General features: G+C 43.9%; 1 protein-coding gene across 1 annotated transcript in view; it reads right to left on the minus strand.

Moving 5' to 3' along the window:
* Window positions 1-10,043, minus strand: part of LOC103364905 (sodium/calcium exchanger 1) — a 182,457-nt gene extending 172,414 nt beyond the window's left edge. The window contains exon 1 of the mRNA XM_008292196.1: window positions 9,461-10,043. The gene's annotated coding sequence lies outside the window, so the exon portion shown is untranslated. The remainder of the gene's footprint in view (window positions 1-9,460) is intronic.
* Between the last annotated feature and the right edge of the window lie 3,074 nt (window positions 10,044-13,117).

Consider the following 13,117-nt stretch of genomic DNA (forward strand, 5'->3'; position numbering starts at 1 on the left):
TGACTTTGCCTTAAGTTATTAGATATTTGGTTAGGTCCACCAAATTACTAGGGCTGGTCCAAACAGCTACTTCTGGGCTTATTCAGGCCCAATTAATGACGAATATCCGAATATTGGTGGACGAATGTTTGGGATCTCAAAATTGATATCTGGATGCCACCACAACGACCGGATATTTGGATATTCAAATGTTCGGGTCAAGCCCTACAAATTACTTGAATAAAATCTAGGAAAAGATCCTGATTTTGGTTAAAATACACACTGATTACAATCACATGCTAGAACGTAAACTTTTTCTCCAACAACCTCCTGTCCAATCTAATATATGATTGGCTGCCTGAAAAGGAACAACAGTGACATTAATAGGAAACAACATCCAGCTGCGATCTCACAGCGTCGATTTCAGACACCGAGGGATTTCTACAGAAGACAAGTCGTCAATATTCCAATAAACAATTTCCCTGAAGTTCAACAATTTCCCTGAGGTTCTACCAAAGGGATCAATAAAGTTCTATCTATCTATCTATCTATCTATCTATCTATCTATATAAAACACTACCCATTGCATCAAAAAGTGACACTAAGGGGTCGTGACCAAGCATTCGTGTCAAGTCAGGAGTGAGACTTGGCTGAAAAAAGGTAAAAAATTAGACCTTCAGGCTAAAAAAAAAAAACATGAAACTAACAAAAACTGCAGTTCCTCAACAGTCCACTAGAGGCTGGTTCCAATAGCGAGTCAATCCCCATAGACCTCCATGTTAAAATGACAAACTTCACAGCAGAAATAAACATGGTTACAGCCTCTTGCAATAAACAGCTTTGGTCTCTGTAGCTAATTTCCCCATTTATGACCATCATACAGGAGGTACGCGTTCATATAACTCGCTAATTTAAACTGTGTTAAGGTTTAAAACTGTGCATGATTAAAGGTGTAGCCGCGGATTTTTGGAGTTGATAGTCAGGTGCCAGGATGAGGAATGAAGACATTCAAAACCACTGCTCCAGGACCGTCTGGGTGATGTCAGGGAGGATTCATTCATCTTCACATATGAATCAGACACAGATGTTGCTGCAGAGCCAGAGCAGGCTGGCATTCTACCAACATACATGATGATGATGGCGGTCCTCCCTCTCTACCACTTTGTTAACTTTAAGAGAAACCACGGCTGCACACACAAGCAGTATTTCTTTAAATCAATAAGCCCCAAAACAAAGATTGATCAAGAACTCCAGACAATCCTCTTCCAGCTTCCTGCGTGCCGACATTCATTTCCCATTAATTAAGCATTTGCACCCTTACATGCAGACACAGCACAGTTAACCAGCCATCGATAGTCACATTAGTTCTTTCCTCCCGAAATACTCATTATATATATGAAGCTGGAAGTCCTCCAACTACTTGAATTACATTTCTGAACAAATTGCATGCAGCCGAGCTCAGCGGCCACGAGGCGCTGACACTATTTAAAGCTAAATGACCAACACAGAATCCACCGGGGACGAGACCAACGTGTGAATGTTCACTGAAGACATACAACATGCGGCGCAGACGGCATGTGTGTGCTTCTTGCCTAATGGCGCTGACAGACACCCGCTACATAAATCAGTTGCTGTGTAATGCAATATCAGTCCACCGATGGCGCATTTAAATATTTGGGTTGAATAAACCGAGGGTGACAAGTGTTGGGTCTGGCTGTGGTGCTGATGTGTACTGAGTGGGCTCAGCTGTGGTCTGAGAGCTTTTTGCTCAGACGCTAAGAAAGTCAAAAAAAAAAATAAAAAATGACTTGTCGACTTCATTCAGCTTCAATTGGCTAAGCTCATAACCAAACATTTTCCTCCCGGTTAATGGCAGCCAGCAGCTCCTTGCCTTCCGCGGCCTTTTGTGTGTGTGGTCACACAAGGCTTTATGTGGCATTTCCAACTGATCAATAATTCAGTGAGCTTTGGGGATTTGTTTTTTTTTTTTCACTTAAGGATGTCATTTTTCCTCACAGGCTAATGGCTAAACAGAATCCCCTGAGCCAGCTGTTCTCCATACAATGGAGCGTGTTCCCTGCAGCTACACTGCACCGGCGGAGGTGGTGAGGTCCATGAAATCTCGGAAAATGGAAACCGTTGGAACAGTAAATACGGTCGAATAATCCACGGTAAGAGCACAAAAAGAGAAATGCGTGAATGGAAATGCAGGATGCAGTATAACATCCTGGTAAATTAGCTGTCAGTGGCAAATCCCATAACTTCCTCCCGTGCTATGACATGCCATCGTAATGAGATGTGGTACCAGCTGGAGTCTAAAAAAATTCACCACAGGTTGAATAAAAAGCTGACAGTTTATTTCTTTTTCTATGTGCGCGCCAGCTAATAGGAAGTGAAGCTGATATTACTGGTTATTGGTTTGAGCACTTGCTGTTCTCGGTGCTATTTACGGAGTTGGAATGGGATCGTGTTTTCATGACCACCTGTCAGGAATGCTTTTTTTTCTGTTTTACACTGAATGCACCGCGTGGCTACGGAGACTCTTACAGTGAAAAGTTTGGCATTTTTGCCAAGAGTTGGACGAGAAGATTGACACCACATATCCGCCATGAGCTGGCTGAAAATAAACAGGTAGCCGAGCTCTGCCCAAGGGCAAAAGCATCTGCCTCCCAAATTCTAACTTCCTTTTGCATTCCAGCTACTGTGCATGTATAAAATATTGGAGTACCGCTGTTAAGCCAATGTTCTCCAACTAGTTTAGCCAATTGCTGACATCCACATATTATTCACACCTAACTGCAGAGAGTGCAATGAAGTCCTTCCTTCTGCAGTGCTTTTGTAATAAACATGTTCACTTGGCAAAATGAGAAAACTGCAGTTTCTATTTCACCTTTTTTCCAAAACAAAACCTGCAGCCGTCGTCCTACTTGAACAGGCGAGACAATCCCGACAACAGCACCAACCGGGCCAAACCTTGACCTATTTCACAAGTCGCAGAACGAGTAAATGCAATCTCTGTCCATGCATGCATCCCCGTGCCCGAGCAGCTTCATCTCATCTGCCTGTGAATGTTCGTTTTGGGCAGATGTGGATTTTAAACGATGATTTGTCGATGTCATCGTGCAGCCTCGCTATACGTACAAATCTCCTTTTTTTTTTAAGAGGTAGAACAGATAAAGATTTATACCCCATAATGGAAAGAAATTTTAATGAAAACCTACAGGCTTTATTGCTCATTATCCCCGTGTTTCCTCTGTGCCTATCTAATCAAATGACAGTCAGATGGAGATTAATTTTGTTGGTGCCACTTCGACGAGACTGTGACCCTGAACGGAATAAACAGGAACAGAAGAGGCATGACTTGGCGTAACAGTGCCAACAGAGCTGCCACACAATCCAGTGAAGGTTGAAGCATCTTCCAAATGGCACAATATGCAGAGTTTTTAAGCAGGTTTGTTAATTTAAACCAGCAACGTTGCACCTGTGAGCGTACATCCTCGTATGAAACACAGCTCAGTCACAAAATCAAAGTCGATGCTCCACTTCCCTTCTTCGCTTCTGGCTCGCTTAAAATTCATCCTCACGAACAGAAATCCTTGATGAAGCTTGCTTACACAATCTCGGCTGCTCCACACTTAATCAGAAGATTACACTTCAGTTGACCTGAGATAATTAAATGTTCTGTTTACAGTGTTTACAGACTGCAAAGCACATCCTGCAGGAACGCCAAGCTGCAGGTGTCTCCCTGCAAACAGGATCCTCACCGGAATCTCGATCAAGGCAGAAGTAATGCTCCGGCTGGTACCGAACTGTTTATGTGGCTGCTGTTAACAAGACTTACCCGCCCAGCAGTGGCGGCTTATTTTGTAATTGAAATATCAGGTTGCAGAATGTCCCGCCGTGATTTTCCCTGGTGTAATGACCTCAAAAACCCTGGCTCGGTTTCAAGAGGAGCACAACAGAAGACGAGAGCTTCGGAAAGAAAATCCAAGCCGGACCGGTGGATCCTCCTCCCCAGAGGCAAAAACAAACACATGATACATAAAGCTAAGAAAACCAAAACCATGTGCTGCAGTGAGGCGAGCTGCTCCCTCTCTGGCCCGGTACTGTCATGCCTGAGGAGCCTCTGAAGGCAGCACCCAAAGGTGGAAAGAAGGCAGCAGAAGAAGAAGACAGGGGGGAGTGCATGGGACGCGAACCCACTAATGTTCATCCGAAACCGAATCGAACTGCCGTCATTTGCAAGTGATGCAGCGGTGAAACAATTTAAAGAAGATGCCGCAGAAGAAACGGACTTGCTTGCTCCTCAGATGCGTCGAGAGAGGCAGCGATGAAATATTTAAAACGGTGAGTGAAAGAGAGACGGTGGAAATATGGGAAAGTAAACAGAAAGGGGAGCGAAAGAGACCGGAGGAGAGGGATGTAGAGAACAGTAAGATGTCTGGAGGAGAGAGAAAGGGAGTATGAGATAAGCAAGCGAGGGCTCGCCTAACATACTCTCACCTCCCCTAATGAAATAAAAACCGCAGGGATCTTCCGCTGTGTGCAACCGGTCAGCACAGACACCAACGCAGACGCACACAGTAGCCCCTGCAAACGGCGGAAGATTAATGGTCCGCGTTTACCGTCATTAGAGTGATGTTGAGCTCTTTTAGCCTGGATCTGCCCAGCAGCCAATCCCCGAGCCAAGATGTCTTGTCATATTATTACACTTGGAGAGGAGGAAGTTATCAGGCTGGCACCGTAACACGCAGGATTATTTCCTACTGCCCGTCTTTGTGTCCGTCCATTCATCCGACGTTATCTGCTCGTCTGTCTATCCGGGCCGCGGCGGAGGGGCACGAACATGTGGGAGGACAATGACGAGCTGTTGTGCAATCGAGAGAAAAAAAAAAAAAAACAGAACCAATCTTTGAAAGCAAAAAAAGTTGCGTTACTTCCCTTATCTACGTTCATTCAAGGGAGGAGAAGTAACCACAAGCAAACAGCTTTCTGCAGCTCCGCCGCCGCCGAGCTGCTGGTGGTGTGAAGTGTGAAACTGGTAGATGGGTGGAGATGTCTGCTGTGACATGATTCCTCTATGATTCCTCTATCTTGCCTGAGAGTCTTGTGAAGATGCTTTTTGTTATCATGAGTCGTCCTGAAGAGTTTAACCCTCTGAGCCCCAACATCCAGCAGGGAGGTTTAAATTTAGATTTGTATTTTAAAAGTTAGATTATTTCTGAGCTCCAGAAACTGTAAAAACATCAAGAATTGTTGGATTTTCAACTTTCAAACAGTCCTCAAACTACTCATCTGTGACATGTTGTTTAAAAAAATCAAAGCTTAAAATGACATTTCATCAGATGTACTTAATTTCAAAAGCCTCACTTAAAAATTCATAAAACATAAACAACCAGCACCAGATTCTGTGAAAATATTTTAAAAATTCTGCAGCCCTCAGCACAGCTGTGCAGCTACTTGTGACTCAGCTGCAATCGACAATCATGTGACAAAAACTGAGGGACGTTTCATGCGATCTGGGCTGAACTGCAGGCGGTGTTTTTAAAGCGCACAAAGCAGAAGCACGGAAAAAAGTTAAAAACTCAAGTAGTTAAATAGTAAGTTGAGCCATCATTTTTAAAATCCAGTACTGGCTGACTCATGTAGGGGACTTGGGAAAACGTTGATTTAAGATTTTTGCTTTTTTTTTGTAAAATAAGTAGTCGAAGAAATTCAACTTTCGGTTTCTTTTTTTATGATTTCCAACCAAACACCTGCACCCAACTGCACAAGAGAGATCTTCTAGTTCTTGCTACTTCTACTCATGGCTGTGCTGTTTCTATACTTTATATCCCGTAAGGTGTCCTGGACTTTATTCTGCAGTTAAAAATGAGCCAAAAATGTGATAGTAGCCAAAAACTGCTTTACTTTTCTTAGTTTAGCACAATCTGTTACCAGCAAACTGTCAAACTCACACGGTCGCTTCCTGTTGACTTCGCTGATTCTCAATCACAAAAAGTTCAAAATACTTAAAGCTGCACTAATCAATACTTCTATGTTACCAGCAGATCAAATGATATTTGTACATAATCAATACACAGCAGCTCTACTCTGCATTTTACTGCCAGCTGTGTTTTGGTTTCATTTCCATTTTTTTTTCCCACTTTGTTCCACTCACGCCTGTCATGAGGACAGCTCAGCTGTTATCAGGACGAAAAGCAATAAATCACAGACAAACCCACAACAGGCACCAAACTGCTGATGAAGACAGTCGCTGGCTGGAACATAGAGGTGCATCAAGTGGCTTAACATCTAGATTTACTTGAGAAGTTGGAAAATAGCCTCAAACTTTGATTGAATAAAACCCAATTTCATGTCTGTGTTGTTTTTATTCGACTTGTACAGCGAGCAGAGACTCCTTGGAAGATGTTTCACTCTGAACAAGCTGAAGCTGAGAGTGAATATTGGCCTTACAGTAAAAAATGAATGCTTCCAAGATGGGCTCCAGTCAACTCAATACCGGCTTGTTTCAGTCGTTTTATATCCATCAAACCACACAGCTAGAAGTTTTTTGAGCAGCTTCACTTCATCCAAACCAAAGGGGCCTAAACTGTAAAGCATCCACAGACTAATGTGCTTTAAAGATTCAACAGATGTGACCCGACTCCTGTGTTTATGAGCTTATCAACACACTGTGCTATACGGTGCTCCAGGACACATGTTTGGGTTCATGCATGCTTTATCGCTGGACTCGGCTACTTGTAGAGGAGGGCTGTGCTTCACCTGATCAACCACGGACTCTCCTGAAAGCTGCCGTGTTTCCTGTAAACACCGCAGCTTCCATCATGAAGGTAAAGTTTCCTCTGGCTGTGTTTATCGTGGACAAACACATGACACATGAAGATTTGTAAGTGTTTTGGTTTACGCTGATAGCACCCTGCATCAGATCCTTACAACACTTATACTAGGACCATTTATTAGCATCGCCCTGACACAGCTTGTCCATTTAACTGAGCCCACATCTGTGTCAATAGTTCATTTCCCCCCTTGTGCATAACCATACGAAAGATGGACACCACATACATCTCACTGCCGGTTTACTGCTGCACTCCTGTGTCTGAGAGCAGCTGTTGTCCACATGTTGTTGGAGAAACAACGCGCGAGGCGAGTCGGTCCGGTTTGCAGGAATCTGGTTTGTGTTTCTACGTTATCTGCGTTGCATCTGCGCCGAACCCAGACGTGCGTGAACTGCAGCAGCAGCAGCAGCAGCAGCGCGGCCACGTATTAACCCGAGGACTTCCCCCGACGGAGCAGGTCGTGCATATTAACCTATCAGCACTGAACGATGATGGACGGCGAGTTAGCTGCGAACTCACCAATCTGCATATTGATTTCTAATGGATGAACCCTGCCTCTGGGTTTGATGGCTACCTATTAGCCTGTTAGCTGCTGAACTGTCTGTGATCTCAGCATCAGCACAACTAATCAGTACCACTATGTTTGAGTTTATTGTTTGGAATCGACTGGCATCCACGAGGACAACCTTTAAGAAGCTGTATTGAATGAAAAAAAAGCTCCAGGAAGTTGTTAACCTGCAGCAAAACCTACATCCCCTTTGCATTTCTCACTTCACTTTGCAGGATCACAGTGTGACCTGTCCTTGCCATAAGAGGACCCTGTTTACTGTAAACCACCATGAGCAGGGTCCCTCTCACAGAAAGAAGCAGAACAACTTTTTCCTGCGTGGGAACGTGAAAATCTTATTTAAATGATCTCACTTGGGAGGGAAAAGGAGTTTTGCCAGTCTTTTATCATGAAGATGGCTTGTAATATAGCAACCCAGGAAGGAAAAAAGTAGATTAAATCACAGCAAGGCAGACATTTATATGTAATATGACAAAAGAAATGACAAAAAAATGAAAAAAACAGCAATCTGTAATTGGAATTTTTGATCATATTCACACCACATGCATTATGCAACAGCGCCGAGGCTCCGACCAGAGTGCAGCTCAGCCCCTGACTTATTTACAACACAGTGACCCAGCAGTTGTCACAGCCTCAGCAGCCTGCACACACTTGTGTCTGCGCCGCACATTCTGCCTCCACCAGGTTAAAAGCAGCCTAATCACAGACCCACCGAGAGCTGACCTCAATCTGGCTCAGACACGGAGAAAAAAAAGTTCATTTTTCTGTTGTAATATCAGACATCACTTTCTGCAAAAGTGAAGCATCACCTCCCAACCACATCTTCTGCTCCCCCTCAATAACCGACTGCACCACCAGCCGGAGGGTAAATAAAGCAGTAAAATAAAAAAAAAAAGACCCCTGGCTGCTGTTTCATTTTTTTTCATTGCCAAATAAATATTTCACATCATCCACAGCGGATGAGCTACAGTTCCTCTGTGTCATGCTCATAAAGCCCCTCCTCGACTGAAGTCAGCTGGAAAAGAATTGCCTGGAAAGCCTTGATGGTACCTGCCTGATGTGCCAAGCGCTTCCTCACAAGATGAAGTGTTTGTAGTGTCACATCAGGGGAATGAAAAGCCGCTGTCTGCTGCCTGCTCTAATATTATGGTGTGCCAGCTTTTACAGCAAGCGCTGACTGATGTGAGAAGCTGTGCCACTAGAACCATTCTCCAAACATAGCAGCCAAACAGACTCAAATTCAGACTGATTCTAGTTTACAACCTGGAGGTCCAAGCTTTCCTCCCCAACCTGCTCTGCACTGATGCGCAAAACAGCTCTCCACAAGCTCCCAAATGAACTGGCGCAAAAAAAAAAAAAAAAAAGGCTAGACAGACCTGCAGAATTGCGCAAACGTGCCTCTCAATGCATCCTTTTAACCGGATTACCATATCTATAAGGCAGATTTAACCGGCACTGCGCATGTTTGTCGCCCAACTTCCACATTGTGCGCGTATTAACAAAAAAAGAGAAGGTGCGAGAGTGGTTATCTGAACGTGCTCTGCATCCTTAATCAGTCTTCCTCTAGAAATAAGTGAGGCAGGGAATGAGAGGTGGGAGTGAGGGGCGAGAAGAAAAGAAAAATATATATATATATGTACATACAGCCCTCGGAGCCAGAAGGAAGCCGCCTGCAGCGGTGCCTGAACCGGCTGCTCATTTTAACGCATTTGGCAAAACACCTCCCATCAGTGATTTCTAAAAACCACAGCGGTCCTCCCTCCGTAAACCTCCCAAATCACAGAGGAGGAAAAGCGCAGTGTGGAAAAGCGTGGTGGGGGAGGATGAGGGTGAGGAAACATCGTCTCCACATCGCATCCAAAACCCTCCCGACGCATGGCGCTTACGGCTCTCCAAATCGGGGCTTCCTTGAGAGGGTTTCCCCCCCCGTTTTTTTCCCTGCATCCCATTCAAAACTTGCTTTTTTTTCCCCAGACAATGCCGCGCAATTGAAGCAAAAGACCCCCCGCATTCATCTCTATTAACACGATTATCCCCGCTGAAAACGCACCCAGAAAACTGCAGAGCGTCCTACCTTTTCTCTTATTTTTTATCCAATCCGGGAGAAGACAGCCAGTAGTAAAAAAAATAATAAAAAGCAGCTCTACTAGTAATACTAGCAGGAGTAGGAAGAGGAGAAGCAGCAGCAGGAGGAGGAGTAGTAGTAGTAGAGGTAAGCCAGTAGTGGGGAATGGTAATGGAGACGCAGGGAGCTCTTATACGCCAGCCAAGACGGCGTATCCACCGAGCGAGACGCACAAAAGGAGGGGAGAGGAGTCCGGATTCCCATGCACTGGCAGCTTTTTATTTGTTGCTGCTGTTGTTTTCTGACTCCTCGTTTCCATGCGGCGCGACCTGGGTGACCTGTATGATCGGGTGACCGGCGCGCTGCTTCATCAGCAAACCCGCATTTGTTGGGACGAGGCGCGCAGCACGGCGGACTTCTTCCTCATTCTTCCCCTTCCCGTTTCTTCTTCTTCTCTCTCGCTCTCGCTCGCTCGCTCGAGTGTGTGTGTGTGTGTGAGAGAGAGAGAGAGTGAGAGTGTGTGTGTGTGTGTCCGCAGGTCTCTCCTTCGTCTTAGTTGCCTCAAACACACCGACTGTGGATCAGCTCCCTCCTCCTCTTCCTCCTCTTCCTCTCTGATTCGGCTCTCTCTCTCTCTCTCTCTCTTGGCTGCGCGTCTCTCTCGCTTCTCGCTCGCTGTGTGTCCATGCACATATATCTTACTTGTCTCTCTCTCTTTCTCTCTCTCTCTCTCCTTCCTTCAGTATCCCATTGAAAGCGCTCCAGAAACATGTCACATCCCCCCAAGCGAGCAGCGAACGTTCCCACAACATTACCTACAAGTTCCAGTCAAGAAAACGTTGGAATCTAATGTTTTAATTACGTTTTATGGGCATCTATCATTTCAAATAATGCTCCTATAAGGTTAACCCATCATTATTTCTACTGTTAGACTGTATTTAGACTTTTAATACATAATTTTGCACCATTTTTTTTCCTCTACTGGCAACATCTGCAAGTTATTGTGCGCATCAGCTTCTCTATTTTCTTCTTAAATCCAACATGTGTGAGCAACTGGATACCTTAAATGTGCCCAAGGGGATGAATGCAGTATCTATCTATGGGAGAAAGGCAGAAGTGGTGCAGTTTTAGATTCATCTATTTATTGGGAATCGCCTTTTTAAAAAAAATGCAGTACCCGGAAGCAGCCAAGCTCACCTGGTTGAGATGGAGTCCCATGTACAGGGCTACAGTCCCTGATGTGGAGGTCATGGGTTCAAATCCCACTCAAGACCCTTTCCCACATGTCGTCCCCCCATTCTTCTCCCCTACTTTCCTTTCTCTCTCTCACTAAAACTATCCAATAAAGGCACAAAGGCCAAAAAAATAACTTTAAAAAAAAATGCAATACTAATAATTGACAAAATGCTGAATATCGGCTCTAATAATCCACCAGATTAATAATGAGTCGACCCGTATTGCTGATATCCTAAATGCACACACATCTATCTGTCAATCCAGCTAAGCTAATTAAGACGTCCTGCTTCAAATGCAACCTTTAAAGGATGTTATCAGACAGAAAAACGTTCTCAAACCAACATTCGAACCACGTTGTCAAGATGTTCTCGAGGCCTCAGAAGACAGAATGTGCTTTTGTAAAAACACTCCTGTCATGGGGATGTTGTTCTTGCAGTAATAACAGAGGAAGGATGTTCTCAATGCAACTGTCTCAAATTGTTTTATGAAGAGAGAACTTCACAGTAGAACTTTGCAGAACTTTCTCAGAACATTTCTCGAACAAAATAAAACCTAGCTGAGTCTTTATATTATTTAATGGTGTCATGAAGCATTCTTGCATTCTTGTCTGTCTTTTTTTATTCAAATCTGAAGCTCAAGATCCAAACCCACCGACCAGTCACAACCAACCAGCACCGCTCCCAGTGAAGCACACATGGAGAAACCGACATCATCCACACTGGTGCAGCTTCACAAGAATATGTGCAGTATCAGTATTACTTATGTGAGGACTTCTAGTTATGGAAGAACCTGTGCAAAATCTAAATATCCCCACATGGACGTATGCACATCATTCCTACAAATGTTCCTTATATGTTTGCACTGCCTCCTTGCTGCTACATCACCGCAAATTTCCCCACTGGGGGATTAATAAAGGCTTATCTTAAGATTGAATCTAATAGAAAACAGGAGTCAGATTCACTAAACTGAAAGATGAAAACTTGGGTTAGAATATAACAGAATTCCTTTGAGTGATCCTGTCAGTCCAATCAGAAAACAGTTCGAAAAGAAGAAGTACAGAAAGAAATGTACCAAATGAATAGTAGAAAATGAAATGTACAAGTGCAACCTATGAGAACAGTAATGTGGCTTATTTTTGCAAGGATAGTTTATTTAGTGTATTAAGAATTATAAAAACTGTTGTGTAACTGATATCACACATCTGGATATTGCACATCGCTGAACATATAGAAAAATGTGATGCCTTAAAGTAATAGGAAAATGACAAAGTATGACATTTGTGCTCAAATAGATAAGTTTTGTTTGTACTTTAAGTGTGAACTGCATCTGTCCTGAAGGCCAAAGACGTAAATCTGGACGTCAACTTTGGCCTCCACGCCATCCATTTATCTACACAGGTACTTCTCCAGCGTTACTAATATGAAATTATTGCAAAGAGACATTCTGAAGAGATGCAAACAGAGGTCTGGTTAGCGAGGAGGAGAGACAACAACAGTTTTCACATTTCATCGTGCACAGAACCCCGTTCCACCGGATCATGCACTCTGCAGGAACCTAACTCTTGAAGAGCGCTACATGCCAACCACCAGCGCCCCGTCTCAAGGAAAGATTTATATGTATTGGTTGTGGGTATCTAAATAAATCCCTGGACAGCTCCGCTCACCAAGAATGTCCAAATTCATTTTACGAGCATCAGGACCCGAAGACCCAAATACAGACTCACCGAGCAGAGCAAAGGCCAGTTCGCTAAATAGGGACGGTCAGACGGTTGGAGAAGGAAACAAACAGGAACATAAATCTCAGAAGTCGGCGGGCCGGCTAACAGAAAACACAGATCAGTAACATTACAGGCCAGAAACAGGGAATCTGAATTGGTTCAGCAAATTGGCACAGCCGACGAAAACCTGTCTGAAAACTGGCCTCGCTACAATCACTGGGGTTAATTGAGAACGGGGAACAGCTGGGCTGGCAGGTGTCTGGATCAGGTGGAAGGACTGAGGACCACTCCACAGAACACAGGTATTTTTAAAATGAGTTTTTTTTACTCTGTCATTCTCTAAAAACAAAAACAATCCTGTCGACACGAGCACCGTTCTGACTGAAAACCTCCGTCCTCATGGAAACATGAAAACACGACTGAAGTGCTGTCAGGGACGTGTTAAACCAGCAGGTATCTCAAACCTAAAGCTACTGCTGCTGGTAATCATACATGTTGACTGACTTTGATGTTTCTGTTCCTCCATATAGTGGAAAAGTACTATTACATGCATATTTAAGTCCTGTTAGGAAGTTTAGCAGCAGCTCAAGTAAACAAAGGAGATACTGGTTCACACTCTGACGCCACCTAAAACAAGCTTTTACTGACATTTGAGGCTCACAATTCACTCATAATCAGAGAATCTATTTCAATATTGCACATTCTAAATCAAT

Source organism: Stegastes partitus, unplaced genomic scaffold (assembly GCF_000690725.1).
Source record: "Stegastes partitus isolate 25-593 unplaced genomic scaffold, Stegastes_partitus-1.0.2 Scaffold792, whole genome shotgun sequence".
NCBI classification, from domain to species: Eukaryota; Metazoa; Chordata; class Actinopteri; family Pomacentridae; genus Stegastes; species Stegastes partitus.